At 48.5% G+C, this 15,006-nt stretch overlaps 1 protein-coding gene across 3 annotated transcripts in view; it reads right to left on the reverse strand.

Annotated features, from left to right (window-relative positions):
- LOC147725709 (uncharacterized) overlaps positions 1 to 10,732 on the reverse strand; it is a 218,115-nt gene extending 207,383 nt beyond the window's left edge. For all 3 annotated transcript variants that reach the window (XR_015309801.1, XR_015309800.1, XM_086964391.1), the window contains exon 1: positions 10,655 to 10,732. The gene's annotated coding sequence lies outside the window, so the exon portion shown is untranslated. The remainder of the gene's footprint in view (positions 1 to 10,654) is intronic.
- Between the last annotated feature and the right edge of the window lie 4,274 nt (positions 10,733 to 15,006).

Genomic DNA, 15,006 nt, shown 5'->3' on the forward strand with positions numbered 1-15,006 from the left:
CAGTTTGAAGGCCTTCTCCGCATCCAAGGAAATCAGTGTTGCAGGTAAGTTTATTTGCAGTTTTCGGCACAGTGGATTCTCACCACACATTACAGCAAGCTTGTCTGTCTCCAACAAATCCAGATTGGCTGCATGAACTAAATCCAGTACCAAGTGTACTAATAAAGTTGCTATTGCAGGGGTGTGGAATTTAACAAAATATCTAATTGTCCACAGGATAGGTTGCTTCATTAATCTACTTGTCCTGTAAAATAAATCCACTTGTCCTTTTTGTGCCACATAATGCAGCGACAAAGTACGGCAGCAATCTCGTTATATAAAATCTCTGGTATTAGCCTTTCTGATTATGCTAGAGCTCATACTAAAGCAGGGTTGGAATTCTAGCAATTTCCTTATTTTGCCACCTTTCATCAGATCTACATACTGGTGCTGAAAGTGGAGTTGGAACACAGTTCCAGGGTTCTAAAACCTTTTGAGTCTATGAAAACCTATTAAACTTGATGTTTTAAGGGTAGGCCGTTAAATATAGTGCAAAGAAACAAGAATGAACTCGAGCAGTCAGCACACAACCATTGATAAAGAGGACAGAGGTTCTTGAAACACGTCTGGAGTTTGTGCTTAAGCACTATAAATGAAGTGGGAATCACGCTGCAATTTACCAGCAGGCGAAGTCCAATAAAAAGGAAGCAAGAAGGGGTTAATTGACAGCAGAGCTGAGGGATGCGGATAAAGTATGCTAATTTTCTGAGTAATAGTGGCTACCACCCTGTTTGTATGCTGCAGAAAACGGTGGTGTCCTCTTGTGTTACTTTGGCGATGCCGATCTTGGACATCCAAGCCTGCATTACACCCTTCCTGCTCAGCTCGTCATGAGGCACGGTCGCGCTGTGCTCCTGATGAGCTGAGCTCGTCATGACAGTTGAGCAGCGCCCACGCGGGGATAATTCCCTTGCTGTGCTGGGCATTCCAGTGGAACAGGCGTGGTCATGACGAGCTCAGCTCGTCATGAACACAGTGCCACTGTGCTGCAGGACGAGCCGAGCTTGTCAGGAGCACTGTGGCGCTGCGCGTGCCCTCCCTCCCCCCAGCACAGCAGGGGATTTAGCCCAGCAGGGGAGGGGTTAATGGCTCCAGGAGGGGGGCTATGCAGACCCCCTCCTGTTTCCACAAGCTGGCCCCAGGAAGGTGATGGTCCCAGGGGATAAATGTGCTGGCAGGAGGGACAGGCAGCCCCCCTCCTTTTCTGGCAGTTCTTTTGTGCCCCCGGAGGTTGCGGTTCCGGGGTAATTAATGCCAAAGCCCCGGGCAGGTGGTGGTCCTGGGACCTCTAAAGGCCTGTGTAGGGACCTGGCTCACCTGGGGGCCCAAAAAACCAGTGCAGGAACCTATGCAGTTTTTTCCCCCGCCCGTGTCACGCAGAAATTTCCGATGAATTCCTGATGAAAAATAAAGGTTTTGCCCTGGCAGGCGTACACCAGGACCAAGTGGTCAGGGTATTCCAACCTGCCCCGCCCCCTATTTTTTTAATTATTTTTGGAGACTTTGCTGAAGCAGAGTCCCAGAATGGCTGCCAACACTTCCTGGCTGAACTGTTAGCAGCCAATCACATTTCTGCACAAAATCGGCAGGATTCGTTAAGGGGTTGTGTCCCTAGGTATACAAATTTCATTTTCTTTTAATAACAAACTACTGGACACATTTACACCAACTAACAAAAAGCATTCTTTCTGGACCAAGAGCTAGCTTTCTGCCAAATTTGATAACATTCTGTTCAGCAGTTCAGGCTGTAGTTGTGTTCAAAAAACGTTTGGGGATTAATAAGGAAAGCGCAGTGTTTTTTGACACCACCATCCTTTAGCTCGATCCCTGCTTGATAAATCACCCACAAAACTTTGCATGCGCTACAGCCACTTTTTTTAGTAGAACATTTCATGAAGATTTGTCAGATGGCTTCAAAGTTATAGGCAAGTCAAAAAATTCCTTCCCTATGGAAACTTTAACAACCTACTGGAGATATATATATTCCATTACGCTGCCACAGTTGGAGGTGCACACAATGACAGGCGAACTCAGCCACCACAGTTAAGTCCTTTATTGAGGCATAACGGGACACGTCGCTGGATATTTCATAAACTGTGGTGGCTGAGTTTGCCTGTTATTGCGTGCACCTCCAACTGTGGCAGCGTAATGAAATATATGTATAATAATTTTTTTTATCAAGGATGTGGAATTCCTACAGCGGGACGCCCAGGACATATTGTTTGGGGTCAAGGGCAGCAGGTTTTCATGTGTATTTTGTCCTATGGACAGGTTGGCCCAACCCCCTACAGCACAAACCCTCTGGGTGCCAGTTTGCAGTAGCACATTATGGATCAGGGAAGGGCACGGTCTGCAGTTAAGGTAATATTTTTGCTCATATGATAATGTTGTTCAAACTTGTATTCATGGTTCATAAATTGAAAGCCTTTATTATTGGGGTGAGCGCTCTAAGTAAATGTTGTAAACTCGACCTGCACGTCTGACAGTGGTTCCAGTATAAAAATGTGTACACACCTTTTCAACGTTTAGCAATATGAGGATATGTATAATGCTCCCAGAATGCTCTCCGATCTGATGCAAATATTTGCAGAAGCTTGAAAGCAAGATTAATGATTCTTTGCTTTCAAAATAAAATGTTCACAAAAAAATGAAAGCAGGAAAAAAAACATTTTGCTAAACTACTGTAAAATGTCAGGTACCCTTTCTTTGCAGCATCGTTTAGTTACGAGTGTTGGTGCATGCTAGTATCTCCCAAAAATATTCATGCTAGTATCTCCAAAAATATTCATAATGGAAAATCAGTGTAACCAGTTTCAACAAGATTATAGGAAACAAACAAGCATTGATAAAAGCCAGTAGGTCTGATGGTCAGCTTTTTCGTTTTATCAATGTGTGACGTGTTGTGGCATGATTTTTGTAAAAACGTATTGATGTGGGAGCCGCCGGGCCCTCGCCATTATAACCACCATTGGTAAAAACCAAACACTGCCACAGTAGGTACTGGCACTGGCACTGAACAAAACAACTTTATGTGCATATATTGTCCTTGTGAAAGAGCAGAATGCTGTCACTCGCAGTGAAGCCAGCTGATACAGAGAGAGAGAGAGACAGAATGTTAATAAACACAAAAGGTCACGGTCAATGCCAGACCAAATTAGGGGCCAAATATTAAAGAAAGTTTCAAAAGTGCACAGATTGTATATGCCCTTGCAATTTGTGCAGCTATACGGCTTTCGTGAATTCCAAAGAATTTACAGAAGTAGGACAAGAAATAGTACTCCTAGAAAATATTTGTGAACTTCATTTTAGCATGAGCAAATATGCATGTGTGGATTTGCTCATGCAAAAATCTGGGGGTTTGCATGATCACTTTCCCTCCAACCACTATTTTCCCCAACTCTGGAAGATGGTTTACGTCTGCCATTGTCAGGAGTAAATTTCCAACATTTCTCAAGATGTGAAAAGATTAAAGAATTGTTGAAAGCCCTTAAAACATGCAAGTTAGTAGGTTTGAACAGACTCAAAAGGGCATTCTAACCCTGGAACTATTGCTTGCCACTATCTTCAGCCCCAGTATGTAGATCTGCGGAAACTGGGCAACATAAGGAGAGTGCAGGTATTCAAATTCTACTATGGCATAATCAGAGAGGCTATATCAGAGCTCTTATATAATGAGATTGCTGCCATAATTTGTCACCGCACTACATGACCCCAAATGGGAAGTGGATTTTGTTACAGAAAATGAAACCCTGTGGTTTGTATTTGCAAAAAAGTCAAAGTGCTGACTGTGGGAAGACGTGTGGGGGAAATTTGCCAAAAGAGAGTCGACACAGAAAAAACATTTGTTCCCTACACATCACATAGATGTCCTTTTTTTCATTAACACAAGAGTGTGGTGGGTAGGGAACAAATGTTTTTCCATAAAGTAATATGTCAAGGAGTTTACTGGGCAAAAGAAAAAAACAAATGCTATGTATGTGTCACTGTATATAAAAATAGCCATCTAAAATATTGTTTCTCAATTTTTAGATTACAAGTCAATAATGTCAAATGTCCTGATGAAGGTGCGACTATTGTAAAGACACCGAAACGCCGCGTCGACTCTTTCTTTTGACTGTTTATTATCATGATCTATGTTTTTTACCATGAAGATAACCTTTTTAGCAATGTTTTTTAAAATTTAGAGTGTAACCCTAAAGGGAGGTACCACAATAAATTGTGCAAATTGTTTTTATATCTTTGTTGGAATAATGTTTTGATATACAGTGCGATAAGTGTTCCATATTTCTTTGCCACCATAACTTGATTAATACTAGGGATTCTCCTTAGGCAAATTTCCCCCACACGTCTTCCCACAGTCAGCACTGACTTTTTTGCAAATACAAAACACAGGGTTTCATTTTCTGTAGTGTTTGCTCCCCTCCCTGTGTAAAGCACCAGGGGAACCTTCCAAAAAATTTGAAGTGGATTTTGTTACATGACAAGTAGGTTTATGAAGCAACCTGCCCCATGGACAAGTAGATATTTTATTAAATTCCACACCCGTATACACACACACATACATGTTTCATAACTCAAATTAATTTCATGCCTACAGAGCTAAAAAACACACTACTGTATGCGACACTAGAAACTTTTTAAAGCAGTTATGCAGCACAAACAAATTCCTGCCACACAGCCTTTACTGAGGTGACAAACATGCATGATAAATGCTTTTTTGAAGTGGAAGACTGCTATCAATACAAAAGAGAATTTCAAACTATGTGTATAGGCATCCACCATCTTGGAGTGGTGTTTATACAATATTGAATCTTTCAACCTTCCTTCCCCACGTGAAGAGATGACTAAATGATTCCTTGAATATAGAAAACCTAATTTCGTAATAAATAATCTCACATTTCTCACTTTAATCATTGTTGTAAAATCCATTAAAATCTGCCAACACTCAAGAAAAATGTATTGAACACTTTGTAAAAAAAAAAAAAAACATTTCTTACAGTTTATATTTATTCCCCCTTGTTAAAGTGCCCTACATAAAACGAAGTTACATGTACAAGTAAATCCATAATTCTGAAGTAATATGTATTACTGCACTATTTCCTTTAATTACGTTTTATGATATATACAGACTGACATGTATTTTTCTGTGCTGCGTACAGGGGCCTATACTTCTCATTATTATAGGTGATCTGTTCTCATCAAAATGACACAGGATTATCATGCACCCATGTGGGCTTAGTATTCCAAGCACATCAGGTTTCTGTAACATTTTCTATATTGGATTGCTTCATGGAATAAAGTATTCAAATGGATCACAAAACCTCTTCTATCTTGAAGGATATAACTAGTTTAATTTTGCTTTTGTACATGGCTGGTATTTCATAAAAAAAACAAAAACATCTTTTTTGAAAAGCATTATGATAACTGTATATCAGAGAAAACTTTTTACAACTGTCCTTTCATGTGTTTTAATCTCTTTTTCAATATTGAGACCCTATGGAAATATGGCTTCTAAGTCAATAATACATTTAGACGAGGTTTTAAGGGTTAGTTGTATAATCCCTCCACTATTGCTTAAAGCTGGTCAGTGCCATATGTATAACTCACTCATTTCACTGCATTTCACTGTAATGTCTAGAAATGGGATGGCGCTTTTAATTATAAACTAAGATGTGTTTCGTTAGTAGATAAACTGTACACATGAACAGATCTGTTTGTACATCATGTAATCTGAACTACAGTTCATAAATGTAACCATGGTTCTATTTCTGCTATTGTGCAGTACATCTTAGATCTGAATACTTTTACTGAATTTACAAGCTTTACATCCTAGATCTTATACTTGGATTGAATTTTCAAACGTTATTGCAATAGTGGGATAAGGAATCCCGCACTACACAAACTAAATTGTTGAGATAATGCAAGACTATTAATCGAGGACCAGCTAATCCACAAGGGCCTCATGGTGGAGAATTCTTCTGCAGTAGTGCCATACACGCCAGGTAGGCTATTTGGAATATGTGTTGGGAACTTGTTTCCTTGTAGCCCTTTGCCTCCTAGTACCAGTGATAGCTCATTGTGGCTGATAAGCTATTCTTGGAGATTATGTACTCTATAAATGAATGGGAAATACCAGAGCGTAACAATAGCTTCTGTGAGGGTGGTTCAGAGCTGGAGAGAGGCACAGAGGTGGTTTCAGTGGTGTCTTTGGAGCTGCTGATAAGCAGTGGATGTGAGCAGTATGCGTCTAAAAGCTCTAGAGGCAAAGGTCCTACAGAGTGTGTGCATTAGAGCTCCCCTTGTTGGGGAAAGATCCAATATTTATATTCTATCAATCAATCAATCAGGAGTTTGTTAAAGCGCAACTACTCACCCGTAAGGGTCTCAAGGCGCTAGGGGTGGGGGATGTGGGGGGGTGCAGGTTCCATTCCATCAAGGAGGGGGTCTGTCGAAGAGCCAGGTTTTGAGGTTTCTTGCGAAGATGGGGAGCGATGTCTGTCTGAGGTGGAGCAGAAGGGCGTTCCATGCTTTGGCCGCAAGGAAGGAGAAGGAGCGGCCTCCCAATCTGGTCTTTCTGGTGCGGGGGACCTCGGCGTAGGAGAGCTGGGCTGATCGTAGGGTCCTTTGGAGTGCGTGGAATTTGAGCCGGCTGTTCAGGTATGCTGGTCCGGTGCCGTGGAGGGCCTTGTCAAGAGTCTCAGCGAAGCCGCAGAGAGAGTCCACAAAGCCAAGGAAGCCACTCACAGTTGAGGTATGGTATGGCACCCCTTGCCAAAGCCCTCCCTCAGCCCTTTTGCGGAAGGATCCAGTATGTAGATCTTGGGAGTGTCAGAGACCCTCTGAGAGTGTGCACTGCGTAGAGGGAGCCTCTCGCCACAGAGATGGGAAATTATACCACTTTCTCTGGGATCACTGCTTACTAGACTTTGGACACAACTTTGACTCGTCTACCGGTTTGTGTGTCCGCCACCCTCCCCCTCTTCTCACCATGCTCTGTCAGTCACCCTCCCCTCCTCTTTCCCTCCTTCATTCTGTCTACTTGCTCTGCTGCTACCTCCCGCCCCTGAATCTCTCCCTTTGCCTGCTTTTTCCCTTACGTGTATGTCCTTATTGTTTGTCTCGACCTTACAAGTAACTATGTTGCCATGCTCTAATAACTAACTTTTGTAACGATGTAACCAGCAACTATTCTTTGATATTCATGTAAAGCGCTCTGATACCTTCGGATCTAGTCAGCGCTATATAAAATCTTTCAATTGAAATAAAATAAACAGCAGGGCATGGGGTTAGCGACTGTAAATGAACCGTTGTGGTTGGAGGCTGGATAATGATAAAGGAATGTTGGGGCAGAGAGGAGGCAAAGGAGAGCAAGTGAGGGTGAGCAAGACAGATCTGATCTAGAGAGCATGTATGTGAGGTGCTGAAAGGGAGGAGAAAGAATAGGTGGGATAAGGCGGGGGGCGAAAGAAAAAGATGCCCCCTATCCTACACACATTCCCAGAGACTAGGGGAGTGGTGCCGATTGCAGCTTTTACAACAAAGTTAGAATCTCACCGAGAGCGTCAGCACGGGCACGTCCTGTTTTTGGTGTAGGGGGACACCTCTGACTGTCAACAAGAATCTGTGTGTCCAGCAGACAGTGGGGCTTTGGATCAGCTCCACAGTGTGGTCTACCCACTTCAGACACTGCTCTGAGTGTGTCAGCCACAGGCTGGAAATATGGCCGAGTAGAATCCCTTGGGAGTGTTAACACTACAAGTGATTCTGGGCGCTCGATGGCTGCTGCAGTCCATCAGTGAATGAAGAGGTGTGATACACAGAGGGTTCCTTGGGGTATGACTCTAGAGTCTGAGCCTCGGTGGCGGCTCCAGTCCATCAGTGTGTGAAGAGGTGTGATACACAGAGGGTTCCTTGGGGTTGGACTCGAGTCTGAGCCCCGGTGGCGCAGTACTGGCAAGTATCACGCAATAGGTGTGACGTTCACGCATTTCAGTGCGGTGATTCGCATCACCGCACTGAAATGCATTGTCACGCATTCTGGCAATTGATTACCGAGACCCGGGAGCCTGCCCTCAAGTCGTGCCTACTAGCTGTGTGGCGCCTGGCACCCATGACCTCAGAGTTTTTTTAACAAGCTATAGGGCGGCTGGCTAGTTTGAGGCAGTGCTGCTAGAAGTGCTGCAAAATGATCATGGTGCCGGCCGCAGCTCTCTGAACGATGCCTGCTGCAGCTAAGTTAGGCACACTCTCGGCCGACGCACGTGGCACCAAACTTACATTTACGTCAGTGCCGAATGGGAAAGTAGACAGTAAGTCTCAATGGGGGACCTTGAGTCAGGGTCCGTCCTCCTGCTGCCACCTGCGCTTCTTGAAATCTAAATGCACCGCTCCTGTTCCTGGCCTTGCTCGGTGTGCAGGGACGAGGTGATGGATCTCCGCCTTGGACGGTCAGTGCAGCGGGTCAAGTAGTCAGCTTGAAAGTTGCTCACACCGCCGTCTGTGGCTTATGGCTTCAATCTGGAATAGGATCCCACATGCACCATTCCGGCCCCAGACAGGGCCAGAGCCGCTGACCAACGGGCGAGTATCACGAGACAGCGCCGGGGGCCAGTTGCAGTGAGAGTGGGTGCAGCAAGCTGCTTGCTCACTGGGTGCAGCATCATTAATGGCACAGCGGCGGTCGTAATATCTCACATGACCAGAACCCAGAAAACCGGGCCTCAGCACCACCAACCTGGCTCAGCTCCCCAGTGACGATCATAAATAATCAGCAAGAGCGGGGAGAGTAGGTAATCTATTATCTGTAATTATAAATCACGTCTTTTTTAAAACACTTTTCTGTAACTGCCACATATAAATTGCTGAAAGTACTATGTGACTAGGTAACGTAGCATAGTATTGCGCTTACACTTCTAGTGTTTTGCGATATTTATTTCCTCCCTTATACTGTGCCTCAGCCCGAGCCCCCAGAAATTCTTGCTGTCGCCTGGCAACACTAGAACTCCTCACGAACACTGCTCTGAGTCTGGGAGAGGGTGAGCAGGTCCTGTTTAGGGCAGACACCTAGCATGGAACTACAAATCTAATTAAAGGAATTTTTTAACAGAAACAAACCAAGCATCGTTAATTCAGCGAAAAACTTCCCATTAATGCAAAAAATACAAATATGCATTCCAGTGACCAGTTTTGCATTTGTGACTGGGGACACGAATGCACGTGAGAGTTTGCAGCCGACTGAGCAGACAGATACTTCCCAAGGACTTCTGCAGATCCATTATTTAATTTTATTTTTTTCTCCACCTAGGTGCAGCACTGGAGAAGTGTGGCTCAATGGTTAGAGCGGCAGACCCTGATGCAGAGGTCTGGCCCGGGACCAGGGTTCAATTCCCCGCCTAGGCGGGTCTTGGGCTCAAAATTCCACTGACCTGATAATTCTCGCCTCGGTGCCTATTCCAATCATGGAGTCCCACTCTGCGCAATAGCTTGCTTAATCTCCACAACGGCCCCCACAACGCTATGGATGCCTGGCCTTGACCCTGGGGGTGCCCAGGGGTGGACGCCTCACAGGCAAAGCCAGGATGGGTTCCACAGCGGTATTCGTACAAGCGCCTTGGGGGTGAGTAGTGCGCTATACAAGTATCAATTTACAATTTACTACTAGAGAAACGGTATTGTAAAACGAACACTACCACAGTTATTTCGCAGAGGAGTTAAATATACCTGTTGAAAGCTCTTGATTGTACCAATGATACATTGCATATTCCCAAAACTACGATCAGTTTAAAGGGCACTGGGTTAGTGGCCTTCTATTTCTGTGATTTGCTGCAGTTTTAAGATTTTCTTAGTTTCTTGTTGCTCAAATGGGTGTAATTTCTGATATTTGTATTTTCCCTTGTCTTCATTACTTGATTTTGCTCCTGAGCAAGTGTCACTCCCTGTGGTTGAAATGTCACACATAGCAATCTGAAACCTTGGTATCTATGGTGGAGGCTCCCGTCCTTCAGCGTTGAAGTGTCAGGACACAGAGGGTTCCTGACACTCGTGTGAAAGCGCTGGATTCTAGGCGCTGGATGGCTGCTCCAGTCACCAGTGCCTGCAGGGACAGGACGCAGAGGGCTCTCGGTGGCGGCTCCAGTCCTTCGGTGCCTGACCCTGCCCCGGCCCCTCCACCCTCACAGGGGGCGAGGCTGGGAAAGGACCAGTGACACGAGCGGAGCCGGCCTTCCCTTGTGAAAGACAGGTGGGGGTTTGTGAGTGGGGGGGGGGGGGGGCAGCAACGTGGGGGGTTTGTGAGTGGGGGGGGTGGGGTGGGGGGCACTGAGACAGACCGTGACATGTCAGGGGGGGTCTGCGAGTCCGCGGCACTGACCCCTGTGGCCCCCGGCGGATGATACTGGACGGTGGGGGCTCCGGGGCCTGTAGCACGGGGGGGGGGGGTTGCCCATCGGTCTGTGACCAGGGACGGGAGGGGGGGTGGCTGGGGGTGTCTGTGACATGGACCGCAGCTCGTACCCCCCTCCCCCCTCCGGCGGGCCCTTTGCTCTCGAACCCAGGGGGGGGGGGGTCGGGTCTCGCACCCCCTGACAGCCCCTCCCGCACCCCCGGCCCCTCTCACCTGCTGCGCCCGCGGCCGCCGCCGGATCCGATGACAGGACGAGGAGGAGGAGGGGAGGGAGGGAGGAGTGCACTTCCGCTTCCGGGTCAGAGGGAGCGGGCCAGGCCGCGGCGCGCGGCTGGGAGATGAGGCCCCTCCCAAAGCTCCGCCCCCAATGGAGCAACGAGGGTCCGCCCCTCTTGAAGCCCCGCCCTTCCAGAGCCAAAGGGGGCTCGAGCCACGCCCCTTAGAGCCATCGAGCCACAACGCCGAAGCCCCGCCCCCTCCTGAAGCCCCGCCCCTCCACGCTTCCGGTTCAGTCTTTATTTATCATCATTTCTCCTCCTTTCTCCTATGCTATTCCAGCCTAACCGCGGTTAAAATGTAATCCGGAGGGAATTCCCATTTGCATATTTCAATTACTCTAACTACTAGTATGTTTATTTTTTATTTTATTTTATGCGTTTTTCTCTCGCGGGGACTTTACCCGAAGGCGTCAGAGGCTTCACAACAGGAACAGAACTGACACAAGAGAACATTACAAGGGAACAAAATACAAAAGCAAACGTTACTTTACATGAGGCAAAAGTGACAATTGAGAGCAAACAAAATACAAGAGAAGCAAACGGTGCATTCCAGGAGGAACAAGCATTTACAATGCAATGGTCTCGGCATCATTAAAGGTAGAGCTATTGGCATTGCTCATGACATTTTTTTTTAATCATAAATAAATAGCATTGTCATTTAAATTGCCAATTTCTTAATCGCTTGCATATGCATGGCCTATTGCATTTACATCCACACACACACACATACAGAGCCACCCACACATTCATTCAGATAGAACACACACAGAGCCACCCTCACACAGACAGAGCCACCCACACATAGAGCCACCTACAAAAAAGCTATCTACACAGAGCCACACACACACACACACACACACACACAGAGCAACACAACACACACAGAGCCACACACACAGAGCCACACACACACAGAGACACGCCCACAGAGAGACACACACAGAGACACATACACAAACACACACACACAGAGACACATACACACACACACAGCCACACACACACAGAGCCACACACACACACACAGAGCCACACACACACACACAGAGCTATACACACACACAGCCACACACATGCATACACACAGAGCCATAGACACACACACAGAGCCCCCCAGACACACAGAGCTCCCCCAGACACACAGAGAGCCCCCCACACTCACACAGAGCCCCCCCCACACACACAGAGCCCCACACACACACAGAGCCCCCCACACACACACACAAAGCCCCCCCCCCCACACACACAGAGCCCCCCACACACGGAGAGCCCCCCACACACAGCCACACACACAGCGCCCCCACACACAGAGTCCCCCCCACACACACAGAGCCCCCCACACACACAGAGCCCCCCACACACACACAGAGTGCCCCCCACACACACAGAGAGCCCCACACACACAGAGAGCCCCCCCACACACAGAGAGCCCCCCCCCACACACAGAGCCCCCATACACATATAGCCCCCCCACACACACACACACAGAGCCCCCCCACACACACACAAAGCCCCCCCACACACACATAGCCCCCCACACACACAGAGCCCCCCAAAAACACACAGTAACTTGTGACTCACAGACACAGACATCCACTCACAGACACATAAGTGATACAAACACATGGTAACTTGTGACACACAGACATCTACTCACAGACACGTCAAGTGATACAAACACACAGTAACTTGTGACACACAGACATCTACTCACAGACACCTCAAGTGAGCGATACAAACACACAGTAACCTGTGACACACAGACATCTACTCACAGACACGTCAAGTGATACAAACACACAGTACCTATTGAGGCACAAATAGCACGCACTGACACACGGAGTACACTCCCTCACACTGACACTGTCTGCGCCTACTAGACACAATCTACTCTCAGACACATCTAACGGTACAAACTCAGTGTCTGGTGACAGCCGCGGCTTCTTCTGACAAGGACACGCGTGCGCTGACGAGCACAACCCTCAATGCACGCAGGTGGCGGTGTTGTGGCGCAGAATTGTGGTGACTCAGTCGTTGTGATGCTTTAGTTCATGAACACGGTGTCTATCAGTAGACGTGTAATATAGCGCCTGGTGCTTCTGCTCGGCGGTGCTGCTGCTAGGCGCTGCACGGGGTGCTCAGGTCCACAGAGGCACGCGGGCTCGTTAGCCTGGACCCTGGGGCGTTGCACGAGGGCGTGTGTGTGCGTGAGAGATGCGTGCGTTCGTGGTGACCCCTGGCAGAGCCTGCAATTTCTCTCCCCAGCCCCCGGGACCTGCACCGACTTATGAAATGATTGGGGAGGCGTTGTAAATAAGACTCGTCGGCTCGAACTAACAGAGAACTCCTAACACAAACAAGCTCACTTTGCCACTGGATTCAAGCAAGCCGGGCTGAAGAAGGCTGAAATGCCAGAAACCGGTCCTCGGTAGCTTGTTTCCGGTCCAGGGAAGGCATGGCTTGGCAGTTCGGGCTGGACTGTTCCCATGAGGCACAGGGTCAGACTGATTTGCATATGGCAATGCCTGAACTGGGGTGGCAGAGTGGGCTAAATAACGGTGATGGATCAAACACAGATCTTTTGACTGGGTGTGAGTGTTTGATTGGTTCAGATGCTCCGTCCATCACCACCCCCTTTTGTACCGCTTTTGGCCACCATAAGTGTGGCAGGGTATGCTCAGACGTGAGTCCCTTGCTCACTTTGCCACTGGATTCAAGCAAGCCCTGCTGAAGACGGCTGGAATGCCAGAAACCGGTCCTCGGAAGCTTATATCCGGTCCAGGGAAGGCATGGCTTGGCAGTTCGGGCTGGACTGTTCCCATGAGGCACAGGGTCAGACTGATTTGCATATAGCCATGTCTGAACTGGGGTGGCAGAGTGGGCTAAAGAACGGTGATGGATCAAACCCAGATCTTTTGACTGGGTGTGAGTGTTTGATTGGTTCAGATACTCCGTCCATCACCACCCCCTTTTGTACCGCTTGAGGCAGCATGGCCGCTGGAGAGGGAGGGAGGGGTGGGACATTTATGGGCGCATAATCTTCGGATGAAGGGGGGACACCTCTGAAGTGTCCGGGCCACCCTGCTGTGGTGTCTGTGTGTCTGTCTGTCTGTCTTGCGTAGGGGGTCAAAATGCTCAGACCGCCACTCTGCCCGCCCCAGCCCCGCATGCATTCTTCTAGCCTCGGGATTCGTACTCAAAATCGCCGGTTCTGCTCCGCAATAAAAGTTCGAAAGGAAAAAAACAAAAATATGTCCACTGAATCAGACACAGACATCTATTCACAAACACATAAGTGATACAAACACACAGTAACTTGTGACACACAGACATCTACTCACAGACACATAAGTGATACAAACACACAGTGTTGGACAGGCCTCGTGGCCGGGCCGTCCTCCCCCCGCATGGCGGGTCGCGGACCCCTGCTCCTCATGTTACCCGGACAAGAACCACCCCTGCAACCCTCCGGGGCAACCCCCGGCCCTTCCCCGACGGAACCATGGCTCCTGAACACCACCGTATTGGCTGGCCCGGGTCCCTTCCAGAACTCCTGTCCCCGGCCCAGCCGCCATTTTGGACACTACACGACCAGGCCTCGTGGCCTCGGGTCGACCTCGGCCTCGGGCCCAGCCAGGCCCCGACATCGAGGCACCACCATCCACCCAGGGGGTGAAGAGACCACTTGGCAGGTCAATGGGAGAAGGAGTGTCAACGGCTCCCCTCCGCCAGGTGTCGATCGCCCCCAGCCTCCCTGGGCGCTGGCTCCACCCCCTGCTGGGTGTCTGGACTCCCTCATCCCGGACCTCCTGACCTCCAAGTGCGAGGGTCCGGACATCAAAGGGCGCCAGACCTATAACTGGGGCAGCTCCGGAGCAGGAAGGCAGTTGTATCCTGGAGTCGAGAGATACCGAGACAAACTCATCCTTCGAGGCCTGCTGGCGCTGCCGCGGCTCCTCTTCGTGTACCATCTTGAAGGCCTGCTGGCACTGCCGCTGCTCATCCTCTTCGTGAACCATCTTGAAGGCCTGCTGGCGCTGCCGCGGCTCATCCTCTTCGTGGACCATCTAGAAAGCCTGCTGGCGCTGCCGCGGCTCATCCTTTCGTGAACCATCGTGAAGGCCTGCTGGCGCTGCCGCGGCTCATCCTTTCGTGAACCATCGTGAAGGCCTGCTGGCGCTGCCGCGGCTCATCCTTTCGTGAACCATCTTGAAGGCCTGCTGGCGCTGCCGCGGCTCATCCTTTCGTGAACCATCTTGAAGGCCTGCTGGCGCTGCCGCGGCTTAT

The sequence above is a fragment of the Lissotriton vulgaris genome, chromosome 3_2, assembly GCF_964263255.1.
Source record: "Lissotriton vulgaris chromosome 3_2, aLisVul1.2, whole genome shotgun sequence".
Taxonomy (NCBI): domain Eukaryota; kingdom Metazoa; phylum Chordata; class Amphibia; order Caudata; family Salamandridae; genus Lissotriton; species Lissotriton vulgaris.